Raw genomic sequence first — 25,756 nt, forward strand, 5'->3', positions numbered from 1 at the left:
GATCTGAGACGCTTTAGTAGTACTTGAGTGTTAGTCCACAACTACCCTCACTCTCGTTTCCGGAAAACAAGAGTGACGGTTTAACCTACTTAGGTTTTGACTAAAGGTTCTATCAAGCTTGAAAATTAAAAAGGTTACAATTTTTGAGCCCAAGTGCTACTGTAAATATCGTTGTTACTCTTTAGGGTGTCCTTATGGCGGTTAATATTCCCGCTCATAGTAGGGTTCCACTGCGCGCTCATTTGAGGGCTTATGGGGTACCTGATGACGGGATGGCCGTGGTCTTTGTGGTCAGTGCTGATGCCACCTACCCTTATGAGTTGTTTTACTCATGGGTGACCTTTGAGGAGGTGGATACGGACGATAATTTGTTCCACGAAAATACAGCCACGCCTGTGCCTGCGGCTTATGCCCCATATAGGACACTAGAAATTCCTATTTCTGCCTGGCAGCATACAATTTAGTTTAATGGCGCCCTCCCCCATGAGGTTGTATCGGCGAGAATGGGCCCGTTGTCAATTGCAGGGGCCACTTGGCCGGTACTGGCCAGATATACTCCACACCCACGCTACCTGACGGTGGGAGTGGGTGATTTACGAACGCTACACACAGCCCTGATTACGGTCCATAGGGCTTTAGTGCAGTATGTGTCACGCACAGTTCAGGTGGGAGCACCTGCGGTTGCTGGGCACGGGACGGATCACCATCACACGGTGGTGATTAGCCCTGTTATGGTTAATGCGGTTGTCGGCAAGCGCCCCCTCAGTAAGGATGAATTTCCTTACTGGCTTGCGGAAAAATGTGATCAATTAGAAGCCGTGTTTCCAAACACTACACCTGTGGATAAACACAGGATACTCACCATTACTTTGCCGAAGGACCTGGTCCCTGAACTTGTTGATTGTGACAATTGGGGCAAGGTCTTTGCTGCGACCTATTCGAAGTGCTACGGCTATGTCTGTACTACCCTCCGTCATCAAGAAAGTCCAAGAAAGTCATGGTGCGGAGGCAGCTATTGAGTTAAGATTAAGGCTTGTCGACAGTTTCGATGTGGTTTGTTCCATGGTAATGGGCAACCTCAAAGGAGATGCCATGCAGTTCCAAGTTGGTAATATGCTGGAACTTGTGGCTGATGCCGATAAACCAAGGGAGTTCTCAAAAATTATTGCGAAAGCCTATAGGATGGTTGGACGTAGTGCCTTAGGCATGAAACCCACCATCAAAATTCCTGATGTAGTGCTGCAAACTAAGGTGAGTTCGTCTACAAAAGACGAAAAGCCCAACTTTCCTAAACAAAGTTGGCGAGCCAAAAAACAAGAGAAGCAGCAACAGAAACAGGTTTCTCGTCCTGCCTCACCCGTACAGTCGTATAGTGAACGCACTTATGATTTGCGCGATCGTACACGTATTAAGTCACCTGATAGATTTCAGGTTTCTGAACAACGCTCTCCTCGTTCTTCACAGGAAACATCGACTTCGCACACTGGTGGTGGAGAGCGTGGGAGAGGACGGGGTGTTGAAGGTCGAGACCAGCCCCGCCAGACTGACGGTAAAGGTAAGCAGGAAGACACTGCCAGACAACGTCCACCGTTTCAGAAAAAGAAAGTTGCTGCTATCTCAGCGAGATATGCCTCAGATGGTCAGGACACAGCTTCGGAACCTGACATGGGCACTAACGCTGCTAGACAGCGCGGCGGAGGTTACAGTAGTGCGGGAAGCATTGCGTCCATTTCTGGAGGCGACAGCAACTGACATTTATGTGACAGTTGAAACTGCTGATACTCGCGTAGCTCCCCCAGAAAGATTATTTGAAATAGTCCTTAATATTGAGAGTGACATACAACGCAAAATTAAAGTGGTTTTTTGGGATAATCTTACCACCACCTATGATATTCTTTTGGCGGAGAAAGATTGGCCTCCGGCTTTCATTTTGGACGCTCCAAGGGGAGAGGAAGTTATACTTCCTTCCTTTGGGCATGCAGTGCCCACGGATGAGTCTACTAGGTTAGCCGGGGAGGGGGCACAGGTGCTTGCACCTGCGTTATATCGTAATCAGGTTGGCTGGGATAAATGTTCTCCCAATCACGAGATTCCATTGCGATCCGATCCCCAGCCTCAAGCCCAATATCCCATGCGTCGCGAGGCAAGATCTCACGTCGCATCTATCCTTGAACAATTAGAATATCAAGGAGTAATTGAGACATGTGTGTCACCCATGAATAATCCTTTATTCACTGTGACGAAGCCTGACGGGTCGTACTGCCTAGTTTTGGATTACCGGCATTTAAACTCGCATTGCCGGACGTGTGCGGTACAAAATACTCATAGTTCGGCTCTCGTCGATAGTCTTGTGAGAAAACGTTTCAAAACTACGCTCGACTTATCAAATGGCTTTTATTGCCATAACCTGGCCCCTCTTAGTTATGAGTGGACAGCGTTCACCTCGGGTGGCAAATAAAAATTGTTCAAACGGCTCCCGATGGGCTATAAAAACAGCCCTGGAGTTTTTGCCGCTCGCGTGGTCTCTCTCTTAGAGATGGTAGACCCGGAGGCATACTCGTATGTTGATGACATTTATCTGACTGACGACGAGTTGCTTCCACACCTTGCTCGTGTGGATAACATAGTGACTATGTTTGCAGACTTCGGTTACAAGTTTAACTTTAAGAAGTCCCACATTGCTGAGTTTACAGTGTTGTTCTTGGGGTACGAACTCAATAATGAGGGTCGAGGTTTGGTACCGCAATTCCTTGAGAAATGCGCACGCCTTCGTATCCCTACGACACTGAAAAAACTACAATCCCTGCTGGGTTTTCTGAATTTCGGTCGATCCTACATTCCTGATTATGCCCAGCGTATCAAGACGCTTTATGCCTTGATACAACCAACTTTTTCCAGATCTTGCTGGCTGCCAGAGCACTCGTTGGCATTGTATACTTTGCAAACTGATCTTCTTACAGCTAAATATCTAAAAACTCGTGACAACCACACCAACCTGGTCATTAGAATTGTTCCAGGCGTGGAAGGTGTCACGTACTTAACGTTCAATGAGGGCGACACAGTCCCCATTGCTTACAAATCTCATCTGTACACTTCGGCTGAGCTGCGATTTTCCACTGTTGAAAAAGTCTTAACAGCAGTTCAGATGGCGATCCTGAAAGAACGAGCGCTATCACAAGGAAAGCGCATGCTGGTGGTAACACCGTTTCCTGCTCTCGAAGCAGTCACTAAAGCTAGTGTACCGAATTCTAAGGCTTTGCATCCAAGGTGGATACAATGGGCGACCTCCTTAGCTTCGCCTGACGTCGAATACATCTTTGACGCGGCGTTGCAGACCCAAGAGAGTTTGGAGTATGAATTCGTTCATCCTGCTCCTCTGTCATTGCGCCCTATCGAGGAATACCATTGTGTCATATACACTGACGGGTCGGCGCAACCCGCAACTGGATCAAGGCACGCTTATTCAGCGGCTTGCGCAATTGTAGTCGGTACTTTCGTAAATGGAGAGTTCCAATCTGATGCAGTGCATACGCAGTCATTGGGTGATTGTACCGCGCAGTTGGCGGAGCTTCGTGCTCTAGTGCTTGCACTTGAGTTTGCTGATCACAGGGTCACTACTCTTATAGTGAGGGATTCTTACTATTGTGATCAATCTTACAACGACAATTTGCCTTTTTGGATTATGAATGGTTTTCGTGATTCCAAAGGTGGCACAGTGAAGCATAAAACGCTTTGGGCTCGAGTGGCAGAACTTAAAGGGAGTCTGCCACTTGTGAATGTAATTCACAGTCTTGGTCACCAACGAGTTGGTGTCCATGCTGTCGGTAACAGTTTGGCTGACGAGGCAGCTAAAACAGCAGTGGCAACATATTTAGTAGCAGCAGTTACAAGATCAAAATCTAAGATTGATGCTGACATCTTGACAGCTATTGCTGCTTCTGAGACAGGGACAAACTTCCCTAGAGGTTTCCCTTCTCGATACCATTATCACTTAAGTCCTGATAACGTCCCGTTAGTGAGGATTAACGACGTTGGTGATAGATTAATTCCCAACGCGGACTGCAGACCAAATTTGATAACGGCTGCCCACGAAGGTGTTGCGTCTGCGCATGCTGGAGTGTCAGCAACTGTGTCTCTTTTACAGCAACGTTACTGGTGGTACGGTTTGTATAAACAAGCGCGGGCTTATGTACTTAGTTGTGACATTTGCCAGCAGATTAAACCCTCTTCTGTTGCGCATCCACCTCAAACGCAGCTGCATATTTCTAATCAACCACTTGCGTGTGTTTATTTAGATCACTGCTGTCCTTTTACCTCTGATACTGCGTTCAAGTATATCTTGGTTGCAGTGGATTCGTGAACACGTTTTCTGTGGGTGTGGCCACAAAGGAGTGCTGATGCCAGGACTGTCATCAAAGCATTGCGTGTCTTTATAGGAAGTTTTGCATGTGGTACCCTTCACTCTGATCAGGGCCCGGCGTTCGCCTCTAAGGCGTACAAAGAAGCAATGAGAAGTTTGGGGGTCCAAGTCAAATTTTCGTCTCCATACCGGCCTGAGGGCAATAGTGTTGTGGAATGGATGAACCGTGACCTAAAGCAATCGTTGACAGCCAAGGTGTTAGGTACAGGCCGGAACTGGCTTGCCCACTTGTATGACGTCCAACGTGCACTTAATAACCTCCCTAGAAGGTCTCTGGGTGGGCGGACCCCGTACATGATGCTCTTTGTAGTGAGAATGTTTGTTCCGGACCTTGACGGTCTAGACATGGCGGCGGCTGCCGCACCTTTTGACCTAGATGACCACTGTGCTGTATTGCAGAATCTACAAGAAGCAAGAGACACTCTGGCAAAGGAACACGTGCCCTCTACATCTGAAGAAGCGCTCCTGATTCCGGTAGTCGGCTGGCTACCTCGAGTTGGTGACCTGGTCCGTGAGAAGGTGGAGAACAAGAAGGAGTTTGGCCCCTCTTATCGTGCACCAGTCCCGGTGCTTGGAGTATTGGGTACACGTACAGTTGTTTTACCCCCACTTCCTGGTCACAAGGGTAACAGGTACATTTCAATTGAGAATGTCAAGCTACACAGGGTGGCCGATTCTCCATAGTATGACACCTTCGGTTTCCTGCCCTTCGATGCTGGGAAACTCTGTTGTGATGTCACCCTCTATCATCGTGCCTGAGGTTTCCATTGAGATGCTTACAGTTACTGATACGCCTGGGCCAACTACTGCTGGTGGTTTGCCTGATGATCCTGAGTATGCTTATCCTGTAGAAGTCCCTTTGCCCCTATTACATACAACAACACTTACCCAGTCCCATTCTTCCTTTGAAACTGAATCATTGACTTCCACTGCCCCTTCCAACATTTTTATATTTTTTGCCTGGTTCAAGAGACATTTTTTGGTTGCACCTTGGACTTACATCTGGTTGGTGCTGATTTGTATTTTTTTATTCATGACAATTGGCTTTGTGGTAGTGTTTTTTAGACTTATCAATGGACACTACCTGAATGAGCGTTCTACAATTCAATCAATTGATGGAACTTTGGCCCCCCATTCCTCATCACACATCATGAAAAGAGACCAGACGTTTGTGAACATCACCGCCTGGCCTGTACGTGATGGGATTGCTTGGGATGCAGTGAACTTTCAAATTCATGGTCCCACCGAAGTTATTATTGTGCCAACTGTTTTTCGTGTTTCTATTGGTGATGTAGTTAAACAAAACATCCGCTCAGATGATTGGGATGTACAAGCAATAGAAGCACTGTTTTCTGATTTAAAATATTATGCTGCATTTGATGCTGAAGATCTGTATTTAAATTCTACAAACTACGATGAACAATTTTGTTTTCAACATTATGGCACACATTTCCTACACAGAGCAAATACTTTTCGAAATTTTGTTAATTTCACTCAATGGGAACATTGTCCTGTCCCTATGACTGGCAGCTCTGCTACTTTATTGAAAAAATTCACATATTTTTCGGATTTTAGTGTGTCAGACCCTGCTTCTTTTTATTTTAAGGTGGCGGTAGAACCCACTTCTAAGGTTAGATTGACACACACAAAATTATTATATTCCAAATCCTTTATGGATGAATTGGCTATTGGAGGTTATGACGTATGGAAAGCTACTATCGATCTTAAATCGGTTTGGGGAACTAAACCGTGGCAGGTACAGGGAACGGAGGCTTTGCATCGTGCCTGTCTTATCCCAAACCATATATTATTTTTAAATTCGTCTATTTTTCAGACCACCTGTTTTGGATTGGCTATATCTAAAAAAATAATTTCCCCCTCGATCCCTGATCTGGGTGCTTATCCTGGTTGGGAAAATCACTCAGATCTATCCCTTCCTATGTTGCAGTCCCTTGTTTCCAATGGCACCTTCAATATTTCAACATTGAATCCTGAGGGTTGGTTGGTATGGCAAACAAGCTCAGATTCCTGTCAACGTCGGTTTCTGGATTTGGCTCCAGGGTATACACAACTTAGGGTTGACCCTCGTTTCACATCTTCACACACGGTGACTACCTACTCTGTAGGTAAGTTATGTCAGTCGTGGCTGCAACATTCCACGTTAACTTCAGTTAAGCTTCATTTATCACGATTAAATGACAAAATAGATTTGAATGATTTTATTAAGGGTCCTGCTAATGGCAGGTCTAAACGATGGGCTTATGCTATTTACAATGAAATTTGGAAATTGTCGCAAATTGAAGCTGCTTCTAGATTACGTGCTATTGACCAGGCCAATATGGAAAAAGTATTGGCTGTGATAGATAATAGTATTAATACTTTGTCTTCTAGAATTCATACATTAGATAATATTGTTTCTTCTGTCGTAGACATTGTGCAAGATGATGTATCTGTGTTGTATCATGTCCAAAATCAGTTGCGTTCAATTATGCAGTTTGCATGGACATTACAAACGTTAAAGGCAGGGAAAGTCCCTTGGGATTACATGAATATTTCATCGTTGTTCCTTCCTTTTAATTTGACGGCAAAACAGCAGTTCATGTCCATGAAAGACGCAACTTACGCATTGCTGCACATTGAAAAATTAGAGCCTTTACCTTTTTCTGTTGCGGAGTTGAATTCAGCCGTGTGGCTTATCCACGGATTAGTCACTTTACCTTTTAGTCTGTTCAAATTTAGTTCGTGCATGAAGCATTATGCCATTGGCACATATGAACAACTTGGTGATGCATTCCTGCACGAAGTTTGGTCACTTCCGTTCACTTACAGATGCGTAACGGATGGAAAGGAGGTTTACTTAAAAGGTGAAGAATGCACTTCCGCTCCTGATCACTCTGTGCTTTGTAGACATATACAATTACATGGCGCTTGCAATATACACGCTCCTAATTTAGCTTGTGTCCAAAAGGGTATTCCAATGCCAGTTATAACGTCTTCTTTTAAGCTGCTTGCCAACGGTAGTTATTTGCTTTTAAATAGTGAAGCTTGCTGTGGGATGCTAGTGGGTATTCCTTACATAGTCACTGTTTCGCAAAAAGTAGTTTGCTGTAATAACGTTCTTTTCCCACCCCCGCAAGGCCGACTTGATATATCCATCTGGCCAGCGATTCCAACCTTGAACGCAGAGTTCAATAGGATGAGCAGAATAAGGGCTCTTTTGTCTAAAAAAGAGGTTGCGTTGACTTCGTCCCGTGAAACATTTCTTCTTAATGTGGCGAACACATGTACTGAGGTACAAGCGCTTTTGAATACCGACCTCCCCCTCCATTTTGGAACCTTGATTCAAACTATCTTTAATGCTTCGTCTACGTCTGGCCTTGCTCATTTTTTTTAAAATTGTGGGCTCGGGCCTCGTGACATCTTTCCAGACTGTTTTTGGTGTGATCCCCGCATTTTTACATTCTATTTTTTCAAGTGTCTTCGGAGGGTTCCCCTTGCTCCTCGCCTTGGTGGCTGGGATCCTCTTGTTGATTTGCGCACTTCGATATGGCTGCACACCAGGAGTTGCAAGACAACAGGCTGCGCTTGCTCCATCTTTGTAGCCAGATGCTTGATTACTACGGCACCTTACCGCTGGCGGCATTAAGCGTCAAGTATGGATTGTCTTTCCGGTTTCCCTTTTTTACGTGTGTGCAACCTGTCTTTCATTGCCTAGATTGTCCCTTCCAATGGGCTCTGGACTTGTGCCTGTCAAACTTGGCGTCACCTGACCCGGATTTTGATGAACTAATGTGTCCCTTAGTGGCTCATGAATTTGTTTGTTCTGGTGTCGGGTTTATGGCTTTGGGTGCTGCACACGGAGTCCTTGGTAACTGGGATATCGGAGAGGCGGCTATTGAATTCCTTGAAAGGAGTTTTATCGAGGATGCTGACAGTTGTCCTATCATGGTGCTGAATGCTCTGATAATTGATGAACACGTGTGTTCCTTTCCCTTGTTAAATTGGATGGCAGATACTTTTGCGGAACGCTCCAATGATTTCCTCTTGGAAGCTGTTGCAACTTACGGTGCATATACCTTCATGGATTGACTGATTGACATTGTCACTCCAGGGTGCATCCAGGGCTGTTAAATTTTTTCGAAATTTTTGATAATATTTTTAAACCGTCATTTTTCATTTTTTAAAACGAAATTTTTTTCTTTCCTTTTTATTCTCGGACTTTACACTTACCTTATATGGACTTAAAGTTCATGCCCTTGGTTCCGTTCTAAATCACTTGAACTCTGCGTTCTTGATAAGTGTATCCCTATTGGTTCGTGCTCCGATCATGGGGGGGTGTAGGATGGATTAAGCCACGCCCTATTTACAACACTAAGTTAGCATAAACAAGATCATTGTTAGCAAGCAAGCTTGTCGTTTCTGCTGCGCTGCACACAACACTGTTGTTATGTGTTATTCATTTTAGAAATGCTGACTCGACTTTGCCTTACAGGATAACAAACTGTTGTTTCACATTCTTAACCGTGAAATATGCCCTTGGTCTGTACTTCATGCAAAGAATGAGTCTGGGTCACTAGAAGGTACAGAGTGTTGTGTTTAGATTGATCGTACCACTTTTTAGACATATCATACATACAGCTGCCAATATCTGAAGGACAAGCGTCTTAAATATTGCAGAACAGTTTGGTTTTACATTCATTCGAACAGAAGAGCTGATGCATGAGAGAGCTAGCTGATCCTTTGATGTGATTCTACTAAGCTGATCTATACGGTATGGGGTCCCCCCTGTTAACCTAAGAGACCTTCTAATAGTCTAATAATAATGTATTAGATTCTAGGGAAAGGAGTGTGGCTGTATACCACTGTCATTATTAGTATGATTGCTCCTTTCATTTTGTATGGTATTGTAATAATGCTTATGGTTCTGATCTGTACTGTTAGTCTGCTAGTGTTAGCCAAAGTACTGCATCTTAGGACGCGAGGTTTATAAAATAAACTCTTTAAACTTCACCGTGTCTGTATTATTATGTTGTGGACTAACAAATAGATACGAACAGATATTTCAGATTCCCACCACTCCTGAGAAATATCTAAGTCGCTTGTTCTGGTTTGTCTATACATTGGGACCGCCTAGCTAGATCTAGGCTAACGAATGGGATACTAAGCTAGTCGGATAAGGGGTTCTGGGTTCTGAGGGGAGTTTTCTGGTACACCACAATTCTCTGAGGTCCTGGTCTCCTGCGCATAGTTCTGAGCAAAAGCAGAATCCCTGCAACACCATCCTGTTTCCATCTCTCTCTTCTGAAGAAAGTGAAATCTTTAAACCCAGGAGAATACTTCTGAATGACGATTCAAGTCCTAATATTTTCCCACTGAAATGGAGGTAATGCCCTTTTCAATGGCACCCCAGATATAACTCTTTATTCCCAGAAAGGCATCTTTGACACAGCAGAATGGCTCATCAAGGGCTGAAGAAATTCCACCACATCACCCTTCTGCTAAAGGATATTAACTGCCTACCCTGGAAACCCAGATCATCTTTATGATCAGCAGCATGACCTACAAGATCCTCTATACCAAGACCCAGTCTACCAAGTTGACAATGTGACAATATCTATGGGTCAATGACAGAAGAGGAGCTCCAACATTGCCAGATTAGAGACTAAATGCTACAGGAAGGAGAAAAGAAAAGAAAATCCTTCTCAGGCAATGCTGCCAGGTTCTGGACAACATCCTCTTTGGGAATCGAACATTAGCAACCATCTTGTAATTCAGAAAGAAACTGAAAACTCATCTCTTCCTGGAACACTAACTAAGGCTTTACTTTCACCCCTTCCACTAGCTCTGCTTCAACCCTATGTCCCCTCCTCCTCCCCCACTTATCTCCACTGTGGGTTGCCTCTGCCATTAGCTTCGTTGCAGGCCAGATATATTAGCCCTTTATAAATGTCACAGCATACATAGATACACACCCATTAGTAATTCTGGCTTAGTCATTGCTTTCCTTTTTAAAATATTTTAATTCATTTTTCTATAGCATAAGGAATGGATTAATAGCAGGTGTTCCTCCACACACAATATTTATCATGCATATGCACATGTCAAAATATTTACTATCCAACTATTAAACATAAAGTTAAAAACATCATCACTTTTCAAGAGGTTTTTTTTTTGTAAACCTGTTCTTGTAATCCATTTACCTCAAAAAGCAATCACACTGGCAATTCAGTATTAATAATTTATGTTGTAGGCTGAAATCATAGAGTTGTCTAAGCAATACAACAGCTCCTTTTCTATAAATGTAAGTTGAATTATTTAGCAAAGCTTTATCGAAACTGCGTCTTCAACTTTTAATATCTGTAGCTTTTAATGTGGTTTTAAATCTAGGCCACATAGCAATTCTATACGCAACTGTAATGGATTTCTCTGTTGTGTTCAACCTTACAAGGGCCATTCGCTATACTTCTTTGTTCAAAGTAATACGTTTTTTGAGATCATGTTCATGATCCGTATTCATGAGCCTTGGATAAAGAAATAGGTCAGGCAAGTTGATTCTCCTGTTTTTGGCCCAAAGAAAAGGTACAATAACTTGTCCAATTATGAGCCTTTTCTTTCTTGTTTTTATAATCTTTGAATATATTTCAGGAATGGCATTTTTAAGTAAATGTGTTGAAAGGACTGGTTTATTAATTTTTAGACACTAAATATTTCTAAAGATAAATGTGTTTAACAAGTATTTTGTGTGGTGGGACTCTTGTTCAATGAACATTAGTATGTTAAAATAAAACTAATGAAATTAATCTAAAATGAAGATCAATGAGTAAACCTGGCTCTCAGAGCACCCTGAGATAACATGCCAGAATACTGTGACATTCCTGTAGCCAATATTTATGAACACCACCTGTAGTATAAATGAATTGCAATATCCATTCCATTCCAAACAATCTTGTTTCGGCAATATGCTATAAAAGAAATACATATTGATAATACAAATACAAGAGTGGCAGAAAGTTAAAATCAGGATCAGCAAGTTAAAAAGCATAAAGCAAACCACTATATCATAAAAATACAAATTTGAATTCATGTATGGGCCTCGCAAATACATAAAATCATAGATCCCGGATAATAATGCATGTTGGTGTAATTAATACATTCTTGAGTTGTACAATACCATAAAAGTGCAAATTTAATTTGAAGCAGCATTTCCCCTGTTTCTTATCAACCATGCACAAACCAAGAACCTAGTCAGTGCAAATACCAAATATGGGGTTGTGTCGGCTTGAAGAATTCTAAAAGTCTCCTCATTCCTTAAAGTACCTAATTCCCTGCAAATGGGTATCAACCATTTTACACATGGTCATTTGTAGGCAGGACAAAAGAATAACAGATGGGGTGGATCCTCCTGCTTGCAGACACCCATTTGGCACTCTTGGTCTATAGCGTACGGTATCTCTGACCATTTTGGCTTAACACTGTTCAGGGGGTGATTTCTATGTCTGAATTGCGCATAAAGTTTATTTAGCTTCATTCTACTCTATGTCATCACAGAAATTATCCAAAAGGAAGGTATCCTTAAACATTAGAAATGAGCAAGCTAAAGTACCTTGTGCATGAATTAAAAGATTATTGCATTCAGAATTTTTATATAGAGATTTAAACTCATTCACAGTGATTGTTGGGCAGCAATCCACTGGATCATGTCAGAGTTTGTCACAAATTTGATCCAGGGGATTTTAATTGCATTCTGATGGCTAAGAATTTCCTCCAGCCCATTCCGGTATAATGAGAGATCAAGGGAAACCTAGTTGTGTCTCACTAAAAAAGCGGGTGGAGATCTGGTTTGTCAGTATTCCGCCTGAGTCCCAAGTCAAGCCTCAAAGATAACAGGGGAGTGCTGGTTGGTATACACAAAAGCTGCCTTATAATTCTATTTTCAGCAATTATCAAAGATTTTTGTTTTTTGTGACCTTAAATTTCAGTCCCGTAAAGGGCTCCCGCAAGGGCCTGGTGCGTGTATAATTGAATAACAGGCAAAACAAACTTACAATGGGACCCCTTATATAGGTTCAGCAACCCCCACATTTCTGCTCCACTTTCAATCTTCTTTTAGCAACTTGTGATGATCAGTCTAGCTTCTCATCTAGTGTGATCCCAACTAGTCAAATCAGTTTACCTGCTCTAGAGTAATGCCATCCAAAGTGGGATTAGATCATGTGGAGGGACAAGGATTAAAAACCATGGGGCAGATTTATAATAACTGGCGCATCCCTGCATATCAGCAGGGATGCGCCAGTTATTTTGCGCCGAAGCTCCGCCATCATGAATGCGCCGCATTTATAATGCGGCGCACCATGGGGCAAAAACGGCACAGATGCGTGACGCATCTGTGCCGTAAAAGTGGCGCATTGCTGGAGTTGCGTCGCAAGCGCGACGCAGCTCCAGCAATGCTCTGGGGGGCCCTATCTACACAATGCTGCGTCAATCCTTACGCCTGCTTCAAGCAGGCGCAGGGTTTTGACGCAGCATGGGCTCAAAAGTGACTGAGTGAAATCTTGTAGATTTCACTCAGCCACTTTTAGGAGGCGTTCCTGCGCCGGAACGCCCCCACCTGCCCTGGAACGCCTACATGTGGCGCAGGGCTTTACAACGTGACGCATCTCCCAGATGCGTCACGTTGTAAATACCCCGCACCATGGCGCAGGATTTGCGCCGCCGCTGCGTCACAAAAGTGACGCAACGGCGGCGCAAAAGTGGCTCAAGTGCAACATAAATCTGCCCCCATGAATTTGCTTTTACGGATATTAATTTCCAGCCCCCTTATCTCACGGAATCTGCTAAAACCATTGAGCAGTTTCCGGAGCCCCATGGGTGTCATTGATAATAAAAGTGTATTGACAGCAAACATGAGGGCTGGAATCCTCATGCCTGCTAGACGTGAGCCATCATAGTCACATCTATAAAAAAAATGCTAGATCATTTAAAAACAAAGTTAAAAGGAAAGGTGTCAAAACACAAGCCTGTCTAATGCCACACAAAACAAGAAAGGGCTCTGTAACTTTGCCAAGCTTGCCACATCTGATTCGTGTATAGTTATTCTGGGGTAACCACTCAATTATGTTACGCAGGTAAACTGTAAAGTGAAATTCAGCAAGTCATTTTCACAGCTGAGTTATGGGGACTAGGTCAAACGCAGATCTAAGATCAACAAAGACTGCATAGGACCTCCCTTTCTCAAAGCTTACAATCTTCCAGTAAATCAACTGCAGTCTCAAGACCTGGTCAACTGTGGAAGTATTGGCTCAAAAGCCTGCTTGGAGTGGACAGAGTGAGTTGCTCTCCTCAACCCACTGCTCAAGCCTTCCTAATATGACCCTGCTAATAAGTTTTTGCCTGGTGTCTAAAAGGCTAATTGGCCTATAGTTGGATCCAAATGGCAACCTTTCTTGTATATGGGGAACATCTCTGCACCTCCCAAGTCTTAGGAATGCTGGCCCCATTTAAAATAACATTAAAAACCACAGTAAAATAGGGTACCCAAATGTCTTTTTCCGATACAAACAATTCACCGGGGATCTTGTCAATGCCAGGATCTTTACGAGGTGTTATCATTCTAATAGCCTCTTCTACCTCCATACACTTTATCAGGGGAAAGGCGTTTTTAACCTTCCTAGTCCCTGGATGCAAAGGAATGATTGAATGTTCAGGAACTGGGACCTTAACAGGTTTAGCTTCGTATATATTAGTGGAATGGGCTACCCATGCCTCTGCCGCCACATTGTTATCAATTTTGCATCTTCCTTCCCTGTTCCCCTTGGCAATTACATTCTATAATAAGATTTAATTGTTATGTCTTGCAGCTGCTAAGAGGAGTCCCCAGTTTTGACTATCCCATTACCACTTTGCCCTTACAAGGGCCCTTTTATACACCGAACAATTTTACTGGATGACTTACCTGCCACTTAATTGCAATAATCAGAGTGCTCTTGGCCATAGTACAATCTTTATTGAATCAGGATGGTACGCTACTCCTTGCCCAATGGCTTTTGGCTTCTCTAAAAAAGTCCACCTTGAAACTAATGAAGAGGGAAATATGTGGGGCTTTATCCTCTAATGCGGGTGATTCTTCAAAAGGCCAGGGATTCAGAGTGCTGAACATCTCAAGCCCTTGGTCCACCTTGTTATATATTTATCCCAGGGCCCTCTCAGACCTAGCGACAGCTGCCCACTGAATTCTTAGTCTATTATTCATTAGTTTATACCTCATCAAGTGGTTGTGAGTGAGATAGCTGGGTTTGTTATGATGGAAGTTCCATCCCCACTGCAAGAACGTTATGGTCACTATCATGCCTCTGTGCGACCACCATGTCCTCTAAGAATGGCTAGAGTTTGACATCTAAGGGCACATAGTCATTGAGGCTAGTGCTACCAATTCTATTACAGGTGCGACTGCTTTGTCAGATTTGGTCCTTCTGTTGCATGCTCGAATCATGCAATTAAAGGTTATGACATTTAGTTGTATGTCAGGGGGGAACCACTTTTTATTGGGGGAATGATAAATGCAGGAATTGAACAAGTTCTGTCCTCTTACGGCAGAGAGTAAAAATTAACAAAATCCAGAGGTTCAAACTGACAATTAAAATCATCCCCCACTATTTTTTGCACTTCAGGGTGAAGGCAAGTTATGTGTGAGATTAACACTTCTATGGTGGGAGATTCCTGACACTTGGCAGAAGATGTTGACTGAACATCCATTAGGTAGTTTAATAGACAGACAAAGAATGTCCACTGCAACTATTTCACCCAGTCAGGGTTGTCCAGGTTGGCACTAAGACTAGCAACATTCCAGGAAAGTATCCTTAATTTTGTATGCATCCGTGAAGGGTGCCTAATCTGCTAGGGGCCCCCGGTGTGTACCATATGACTATCACCCACTGGGTCTGATGGCTTGTCGACTAATGGGGGATTTAACACTTTAAGAGGAGACTGGATGCAAGCGGGGAGAAGTTCAGTACCCCCCCAGAGGTCAGCCTCGTGATCTATTTCTTGAGAAGCTCTTTTCACGGTAGGCCACTTGCAGTGCTGCAAGGATTCTGAAGGTCCAAAATTTCAATTACCACCCGAATAAGACCATAGGAACAAGCATACGTCTTCTTCACACTAATTTCCCTACTAAAAGATTCAACACTTCAGACATGAATAGGACTGATCCCTTCTTTGAGTCAAACAACATGGTCCAACGAGCCATGCCTATTGTGCACTGGGATATTATATAGTTCCCATCACTGTGGGTGGTTGAGGTTCAGGTGTGTGGGGCACAAAGGCTGGGGGTTAGGGGAGGCTTCCAGCAACCTGGAAGGGGGTCTTAAGTAGGGTCTGTAAAAATAACCCAAGGGAAATAAGCTCACTACAGAGACCCTCAGGGGTCCAAAGCCATCCTTCCATAACAACATGTGGACTATAGCAGTGTCCCTAAAATTAATGATCACGCAGTCTCCCGGACAATCCTTGACCCCCTTCCCAAACCAACCCCCACGCTGTGTAAACAAAATGCAGTTAGCATTCTCAATAGGGAAGTCCTTGTACTTCCCCAGCCGCTAAAGACACTTGTTTCTTAATTGTATATGTGATTCCCTTAGTCCCGACATCCCAGTCATCGCAACCACCTAAGGACATGCTTCTGGAGGAATATCAATAGGCACAAGTTTCTTGCTGCCACAGGGAGGTGAGTCTACCATTCTCTTCCTACCCATGGTGCCTCTGTGATTATTGAGGGTGGTATCAGTCGTGTGATTGAAGACTTTTGGGCAGGCACACCCAATGTGCTCCAGACTCTCAATCAGGCTTTGGAACAAGCGATGTGTGGGACTGTGAGGGCAAGCGCTTACAATGATTTCTTTGTGAGGGAGAGAGATGTCTGGCGGAGGGAATTCAATTGGCAGTTTGACTTTGGTCAGAGAAAGTACCCTGGATTCAAGTAGTCAATTTTTCCAGGAGTGTTGTTAGTTCTGAATAAATCAGTCACTTAAGATGGTCCATCACATCATCCACAATTGTGACTATCCATTCCGGTTTAGTTATGTCAGGGCTTTTCACCCCCTTTCTGTTGGTGGGTTATGCGGGATTTGGCTTTTGGTTTTAAGGGCAGAGCAGGTGTAGAATTGCTTGACATAGATGACTTATTGGAATCAGCTTGTTTAGATTTGGAGCCCAGGATTTCCTGTGGTTTCTTTCCCTTTACAGCAGAAGCAATTAAGGGGGACCTGGATGACCTCGAGACTTGGGTACTGGAGGACATAGATATAGTGGCTGCTCCCGGTTCTAGAGGGACCTCTGCGGGCCTAAGTATGGATTTGGGAGATATTGTTCTTGATGGACTAGGTGTGCTCTCTTCACCGCCACCAAGAGACTGCCTCCTCTCAGTAAGCTCTATTTCCGTGGCCTTCTGGAGCATTTTGTCAATAGTGGTTACCTTGGCTGGTGGTTGTGCAACAGAAACCCCATCAGTGCATTTACGTTTCCCCATGGTAAGAACTTGACAAGCTTCTCAAAAGATTAAAGCAATGGGACTCACCCTTGTACAAAAAAAGTATCCTTATTTGGTGCAGCACGCGGGGGGATGGCCAAGCCCAGCCTCGTCTGCCTGCAGATGGGTGTGCAGACTGTGGAAATTTAGTTTGCAACTGAACATTATCTGCGCCATCTTGCCTCTCCCCAGCGCCACGCACCAAAAACGCACGGCAGCCATTTTAGGCACCCCACTCTCTCTCCCCGCTCATCGCCGATCACCAGTGCGCCCTCCAGGCGCTGTGAACATCCCCCGCGCGCTGGCCACCCCCGCTCTCTCATACATGGGCCATAAAACCTCTCCTTCTGCGCGACCCTGCCATGGAATCGCACCCCGTGCCTGACCAACACCTCCTTTCATCCCATACATGGTCATACATCCTCTTTGATAACCCCCTTCCTCCGCACCCGATTGCCCGAACCGATCCCAGGCCATCACCTAGCCCTGCGGATGCAGTTTATTGCCCCCTACTATAAGGGAAACACCCCACATCAAAGGGATTACAGTGAATCAAGGCCCCCACCCCCAGAGACCCGACCAGCCGCGCACACCCCCCCCGGGAATTGGCGGAACGTCCCGCAGTGTGATAGCCATCTCCTACTGTGGGTGGGGTGGAGACTTCTACTGTAGCTATGTGTGGGAACGGATCTGAGCTGGGGATTTTGAGGATGTTCTTTTATGCATCAAAGCGATCCCAAGAATGTGCCATGTGTTGTAAACCGGTAATAAAACAATAAACCTGTGTATAAGAGGCCAGGCCTCAGAGATGCAGTTAGAACATCTCGAGAAGATTCCCTGTGGGTCTGATCTGATGTGTTCTCCTCCGGAGAGAATAAACCTTTGTTTCTTGCCTTCCAGTCTTCAGCGCCTGCCTCTTTTATTGGTAAATCATCGAATGGTATAAGAGGCGATTACCGCCGGGCAATACTTGAAAGGTTATCGACTGCAACTGCCGCTACTATTTAACAATTGGCGTCCCAAACGTGGGGCCCATCAGCGACACGTGGATCCAGTGGGAGAGGTCCCGACGACAGAGTGAACGACTGCAACGATCGGGAGAGCTCCTGCCTGATAGACCCTCGTCTGGCAGCCGATCATCCGAACTTCACTGGTTCCGAACAGACCTCTCTCGAGTGATCTACGGTCCTGACTGGGAACCATCAGGAGTGCCGTGGCAATAACGGAGAGTAGAGGACGATCGGGCGCTGGAGGCGGAAGACGAGAAACTGTCCACGCGGTCCGGGTAAGGTCGTGAAACACGACAAATTGCGAAACGATTGATTGATTGATTGAAATACTAGTATTTGCTTATTGATTGTTCTCTTTGAGATATTCGCTGTCTACAAACGGGGAGGAGTAGAAATACTCTCTCTTCCTTTGCAGATAGTGAAGGGTAGGTAACGCAGACCTTTGTCCCCATTGTAACCCGTCGTGCCTATTTTTATCTCCCCACTGATTGATTGTCCGAATATTGATTGTTTTGAAGGATAGTGCTCTTTGAGATATTCTCTGTTTGCAAATAACGTAGAATAGAAATATTCTGTCTAGTCTTTGCAAATAGTGAAGGGTAGGTAACGCAGACTTTTGTCCCCATTGTAACCCGTCGTGCCTATCTCTTTCTCACCATTGATTGATTGATTGTCCGAACACTAGTTGTTCGATATTGGTTCTTTGGAGGTATTCTCTGCTTACAAATAACGTGGAATAGAGATATTCTATCTAGTCTTTGCAAGCAGTGAAAAGATAGGTAGTGCTGACTTTTGTCCCCGTTGTAACCCGTCATGCCTATCTGCTCCCCATTGATTGGTAGTTGGTTCTGCCCGGACCGCTTATTAGAGGTGAACCATCCAGCTCCACTGGAAGACACCCCTAATAAGGACATATTTACTAAATATGGATTAGTCGCTGTAGCTTACATCAAGCTAGGGCATAAAAATCGCTATAAAGAAACAAAAATAATCTAGTGAGACCAGTAGACCGCTGATGGGATCCTTTTTGACCCTACAAACACAAGAAACGCTAGGAAATAGCCCTTTACAAGGAATATGAAACTAGGAGGAGGAGCCAAGCCCACGGTCGAGGTAGCCACGGGTAGCTCGGCTCCGCCGCTCTCACTGCCTAAAACATGTCTGCCTTACTGCCCACCCCACCTAGTAAACGCGACAAAATCCTGCACCAACGGAAGCATGCTGGTACCCACTATCGACGTCACCGAACTGGGCTAGATCGCGCACAATTGGGCTATGTTATTTTCCGGTTGCGCAGTAACATCCTCGTGCTCGTTGCCAGATTGCAAATATATGCAACACTCCAACAAAGTAGTATAATTATAACATTTTAATAACTTATAGGTATAACAACACGCCAACAGGGTAAACACATTAAAACATGTTTTTAAACAACTATTTACATGACAGTCCTCGCCCCTCCTTCTTCGAAATAGCAACATTGGCCTGTTTTGGGCAGTCCTTTTAGTTGGCTTTGGGCTATAAAAGACCTGCAAAATCCATCGGCCTGTGAGGCGGCATCAGTGGCGGACGATTGTGCGAACAGGCCGGAGGCTACACGCAGCGCCGAGGCCCTGGCAGCGCCAAGGTGGAGTCCACCATGTTGTATTAGTCTTCCCATTCTCTGCTTCGACTGGCAGCGAAGGGTGCCCTGGCAGGGGGGAAGCGACGCGGACGGGCCTCCCCCGCCTCCCCAGGTGGAGGCTCGCCAGCAGAGAAGGCACCCCTGCCGTTTCATTCGCCGGCCAGCTGAGTTGCACCCTGCCGCTTCATTCGCCGGCCAGCTGAGTTGCACCCAGCCGTTTCACTCGCCGTCCAGATGAGTAGGCGCCACTGCACTCACCGGCCAGCTGCAGCAGGACAGCCATTCACGTCTTGCCTGCCGGGCAACCACTCAGGCGTGGGTCCACTAAGATTGCCATTAGCGTTTGACTCGAGAAGTGGGTCCCCGCAGCCGAGTGATCGGGGGACCCACCCCGGTGGCTGTAACGAAGAGCTGCTGCTGCTGCTGCCTCTGGACTCTGGCGGTCGGTTCTTCAGATTCAGGCCTGGCCCACCGAAAGACGGCCCTGGACTCGGAAGCTTGTCTGCTCGGGCGTGGGCCCCACCCTTGAAAAACACCCTCTCAACTTTGCAGATTCTGCGGGAGTCATTGACATTCGACTCCCGTGGACTTCCGGTGGGGGCAACCGCCGCTATTTGCTTGCTTATTCCACATTAACTTGTCTTTGCCCCGGGCGGCAGCCATCTTGCCTCCGTTTGGTGCCATAAAAGAAAGACTGATTCAAGGCGTCGGCGGAAGAACCCGCCCGCTGTCCCGCCCCAAGGACGGACCACGGCATTGCTACAAGACAGCGGTGACGCCATGCTGACGCAAGCTGACGCTAACGAAAGTTCTCGAACTACCGAAAGGGATTCTGGTCCGGCAGCTAGTTAGTGGGAAGACTTAGACTGTGCACTGGACCCACCCGACCTCGCCCCAAAATAGCACCAATGTAGGAGGGGCCTGCAACTCCTTATGGCGTCCCGGTTACTTGACATTTATGTATGCAATGTTTCCACACATGATGGTCGGAGGGACGGGGAGGGTACTGAATTTATGCTAAAGTAGTGTTGCTCATGATACTCGACGCCTTTCACACCGTGGCCGGCCTGTAGCGGTTGTAGGCCCGTATTTGTATACTGACATTGTTTTAAATAAAGGGCTTCTTAAAGGAATTACGGAATCAGCGTCATGACAAATCATCTAGGTTGGTAAAGGTTTTGAATAAATGATTGTTACTCCCAAGCAATAGAAAGCAGATAATGCAGACCCTATTTGCCTGAATTTTTTGATTAACGGAATTTGTACCCGTCACACCTGTCTTTTTCCAAGAGTTGTCAGAAAATGGTCGACTATAGCTTAAGGTATATGCCGAATGCAAGGTACGGTATCTTGCACCATAATATACGACCGATTGAGAAATAAATGTACGACCAGGGAACCCGAATTTAGGAGATGAATGAAATAGAGCATCTTTGCATAATCGAAAGAAAAGAATAATAGGTCTGTGGTATTACCCACTCCTGCGGCTAGCCTGGTACGTGGTAAGTAGAACTTTTTCGTGTCTACGCGCGCTAATGTACTTTGAATGCTGCGCACCCCCCCCCCCTTCTTCTCTTCCCTATAGGCCACATCGGAATTCCGACTGGAGAATGGAGTGAACATGGACCGCACCGTGCTCAATGTAGGGAAAAACATAGACAAACGTTGTGAGATGGTGCGTGAAGCGCAGACAACCACTGGGAACGTGAAAAACTGTATGGTATGACTGTGCGTATGTGCCCTGATTGTACGGTATGAATGTGTATGCATTACATATGCTTGGGTCGCTGGAAGAGAACGTCATCGTATGACTGAAGTGCTTGTCTATCGATCAAAGGGAGGGGAGTAAAAGGTCCGACACCCCCCCCCCCCAAAAATGAATTACGGAAAATACTAAAAATACGCAGCATGCATAGGAAAGAGGACAGGAAAGGAGAGGCCCCCTTACTCAACGTAGCCCTGTGTCTCCGTCTTAAGTTTCTGCGCTTGTTGCATGTACTGTTACGCCCTATCAGGTATTTGTGTGTACGTGAACGCTGAATTCATGTTTTTCCCCGCTTGTGTTTTCTTATGAAAAACTGACCCATGCTACTCCATGTTGTGTGTACACCAAGTAGCCTATTATCACACGTCTCTCTCTCGTTTTATGTCGTACGTATACCAAATAGCCTACTTGATGCACTCTCTCTCTCTCTCTCTCTCTCTCTCTCTCTCTCTTCCCCCCCCCCGCTGAAGGCTCTCTTGCCCTCTTTTTGAATGAATTAACGACCCTGTACCTCCTCAAAATGTGTATAATTGGCCTAAAACACGGCGGTGTTCGAACAAATTGACAGAAACAAAAACGACCGTACTTTACCACGTTACTACCTCTCCTTTCTGCAAAATGTTGAACTTAATTGGCTGAGAAAGAAAGGACAGGTAAGACGACTGATGTCTCCCAATCTGGCCCTCATCACGGGGACTATATGTCAGTGGTTTTCGTTTTTAGAGCTCTAACGACATCATCTCCACCGCCCAGAATTACCCCCGCCCAATTGCTCCGAACTAGAATGTCTAAGCACCCCGTCCCCCCAGAATCACCCCAGCTCTGTACTAGCCGCCCCAGAGTATTCCGAACAAAACAGCTGATGACTTTATTTTCTAAAGGTACACCGCCTAAACTGATGAGGGTTACCTATTGTCTCCAGCAAGAAAAATGTTTAGCTTCTGTCCCTCCCCGAAATAGATATCTGTGAATCCATGACAGTAGCACCTCGCACTTTTTCATAAACTTAGCAGTCCTCGGAGGAAAATGTGTATTAACAGAACTTGTGTTAAGAAGAACGAGTCTCTACCGGAGAAGCCGGTTCGAATTTTTGATAGACCAGAAAGTTGACAGATGTCAGGCTTCCTGCCACGATTATAGGGCACAGGAATCGACACCTAGCAGGCCAGACGATGGAAATTTACAGGAACACCCACAGAAGCCTGCACCACAGCAATGATTAATAAATTAGTAACACACACCGACATAAGAGTCAATCATACAGCGACCGATAAAAGCATTTCCCCAACTACTCGGTGGTTGGGAGAGAGGATGAAGTGTGTAAATGTCTTCCCTGCCAACTCTCTAAGATTTTGTTTCTTGTACTCATTCAAAGATAACCTGCGGCCATCGGAAGAGAGGGGTCGGACGTGACGCACAGCCTGGCTACGGACCATGGAACATCTATGGCATCGACCAAGGGGGAGCCACGAAGCAAAGGATGCGGGACGAGGCACCATTCACAGCATGGAAAGCAATAGAACGAAAGGCTATCCCGAAGCCCCCTGCTCGCTGATCAGCTCGTGCCTGAAGTCCCAACCCGTCGGGCCCGATTGATGGGCCCAATGCTGAAAGATTCTGCTCTCCTTGGTCCGCCCTTTGATCCGATCCCACTCCACCCCCTCTTCCCTCGGCCTCCCAAAAGCACCCCTATTTTTGACATTGACCTTACAAAAGAACAATGAGAAGCGGGTACCCCGTCTCAAGGTACCTACGATAAGACCAGTCAAGGGACAGGACAGAACAGGACTGTGATCCAAGAGCAAAGGATGATCACACCCTGCAACGCGAAAAATCTGGATTTGAGCTGGACCTTAGCTCCACCGCCGGGGCTCAACAGTGCCAACGTAAGAAGAAGAGAGAGCTTACCAGTGATGGCTCACTGCAATAAGACACTGGAAAGAAGAAACCCTCCCCCCCTGACTGTAACTCATGTTGAGTTGTATTCCTCTCCCAACCACTTTTTGATTTGACTACCTCCCAATCAAGTTTCCAAGATCTTTTTATCGGTCGCTTCCAGCTACACACTAAATAAATGAGGAAACATTAGCTTATTATAAATGATAATTGTATAGCATCAACCGTACACATGACTATGCTGTTTAGCTTGATCGACGCGAAGTCTAGGCCTTAAGTAAATGAGTGTAGTTATCCCTTGTTTTACCGAACCTTTTTCAAGTATCGAGTTTGTGTTCAAGCAAGTTTCCCTCCACCTATCTCCGTGTCTGATATATGATGCAGCTAATGAAATTCTGTATACGCTACCTCCTCGACTGTCACGTTAACCACATGTAACTATGTACAATTGTGTCAGATTGCTCCCGCCTGTCCTAAGACTCTGTACTTTTAAAAACAGGAACGCATGAAAACATTTACGATATTATGGCTAAAAGGTTAACGAAGGTGAATGTCGGCCAGACAAGCTGGCGAGATATGTTAAAAGGGAGGACTGTGGAAATTTAGTTTGCAACTGAACATTATCTGTGCCATCTTGCCTCTCCCCAGCGCCACGCACCGAAAACGCACGGCAGCCATTTTAGGCACCCCACTCTCTCTCCCCGCTCATCGCCGATCACCAGCGCGCCCCCCAGGCGCCGCGAACATCCCCCACGCGCTGGCCACCCCCGCTCTCTCATACATGGGCCATAAAACCTCTCCTTCTGCGCGACCCTGCCATGGAATCGCACCCCGTGCCTGACCAACACCTCCTTTCATCCCATACATGGTCATACATCCTCTTTGATAACCCCCTTCCTCCGCACCCGATTGCCCGAACCGATCCCAGGCCATCACCTAGCCCTGCGGATGCAGTTTATTGCCCCCTACTATAAGGGAAACACCCCACATCAAAGGGATTACAGTGAATCAAGGCCCCCACCCCCAGAGACCCGACCAGCCGCGCACACCCCCCCCGGGAATTGGCGGAACGTCCCGCAGTGTGATAGCCATCTCCTACTGTGGGTGGGGTGGAGACTTCTACTGTAGCTATGTGTGGGAACGGATCTGAGCTGGGGATTCTGAGGATGTTCTTTTATGCATCAAAGCGATCCCAAGAATGTGCCATGTGTTGTAAACCGGTAATAAAACAATAAACCTGTGTAGAAGAGGCCAGGCCTCAGAGATGCAGTTAGAACATCTCGAGAAGATTCCCTGTGGGTCTGATCTGATGTGTTCTCCTCCGGAGAGAATAAACCTTTGTTTCTTGCCTTCCAGTCTTCAGCGCCTGCCTCTTTTATTGGTAAATCATCGAATGGTATAAGAGGCGATTACCGCCGGGAAATACTTGAAAGGTTATCGACTGCAACTGCCGCTACTATTTAACAAGACAGGCCTGCTCTTGGTGTGACCCACATGCGTCCTGCACAGCGAGAGCCCCTGCTGTCTAATATAGGCACCTTCAGGCACTGCTGGAAGTGCTGGCAGCTTCCTGCTACGTGTGACGCTGGCGCCTGTACTCCTGCCCCCACCGCTGCTACAGAGAAATGAACTGGGCGCCCCGTGCAGCAGGAGCCCCGGCTGCCTAATATAGGCACCTCTGAATGCTGCTGGAAGTGCTGGCGGCTTCCTGCTATGTGTGATGCTGGGGCCTGTACTCCTGCCCCCACCGCTGCTGCAGAGAAAAGAACTGGGCGTCCTGTGCAGCAGGAGCCCCTGCTGTCTAATATAGGAACCCTCGGGCACTGCTGGAAGTGCTGGCGGCTTCCTGCCATGTATGACGCTGGGGCATGTGCTCCAGCCCCCCGCTGCCGCCGAGAAAAGAACTGGGCGCCCGCACAGCGGGAGCCCCTGCTGTCATATATTAGCACTTCTATGCACTGCTGGAAATGCTGGCGGCTTCTTGCTGCTTGTGACACTAGGGCCTGTAGTACTGCCCCCACCGCTGCCACCGAGAAAAGAACTGGGTGTCCCGTGCAGCAGGAGCCCCTGTTGTCTAATATAGTGTGGTGATGTCCTTGTTACTACATTTCAACATTCCAGATCATCCTTCCTGGAATGTGGAATGTGGTGTGAGGAGTTTGCTATGAGGAAAGTTCTATGACTGCCAGTTGCTGCTGGAACTGCAGAGACGGTGGCAAATAAACCTTAATGCTTAAGGTTGACAAGATTCCTGTTGCTTCATTGTGTCTGTGTCACCACAAATTTGGCGATGAGTTGGCCCCAGTGAAGAAGCCACATTTCTTCATGCAAAAAGGGTCTCTGTTTCGCACTACTTCATCAGAGTGTTTATGGTGGACGTTGGAGAAGACATGTTCCTTGTGGAGGACCGTACAGTCAGGCCAGTGCTAAGAATTGGATAAGCGTATGTGAATGTGCCAGCATTAACATTCTATTTTAGTCGGCAAAACCGCCGTAAGAAGGTGTTTTCCGAAGTTGA

The 25,756-nt window shown here is 45.9% G+C and overlaps 1 protein-coding gene across 3 annotated transcripts in view; it reads left to right on the forward strand.

Moving 5' to 3' along the window:
- Nucleotides 1-25,756, forward strand: part of LOC146822831 (uncharacterized) — a 355,568-nt gene that overhangs the window by 141,622 nt on the left and 188,190 nt on the right. The window contains exon 7 of one of the 3 annotated variants that reach the window (XR_014961843.1): nt 22,718-25,094. The exons of 1 other annotated variant lie outside the window; for it this stretch is intronic. The gene's annotated coding sequence lies outside the window, so the exon portion shown is untranslated. Of the gene's footprint in view, nt 1-4,819; nt 5,858-22,717; nt 25,095-25,756 lie in introns of those variants that run through there. One more of the 3 variants, XR_014961842.1, reaches the window with a different exon arrangement.

This window comes from Triturus cristatus, chromosome 5_2 (assembly GCF_964204655.1).
Source record: "Triturus cristatus chromosome 5_2, aTriCri1.1, whole genome shotgun sequence".
In the NCBI taxonomy this organism is placed as follows: domain Eukaryota; kingdom Metazoa; phylum Chordata; class Amphibia; order Caudata; family Salamandridae; genus Triturus; species Triturus cristatus.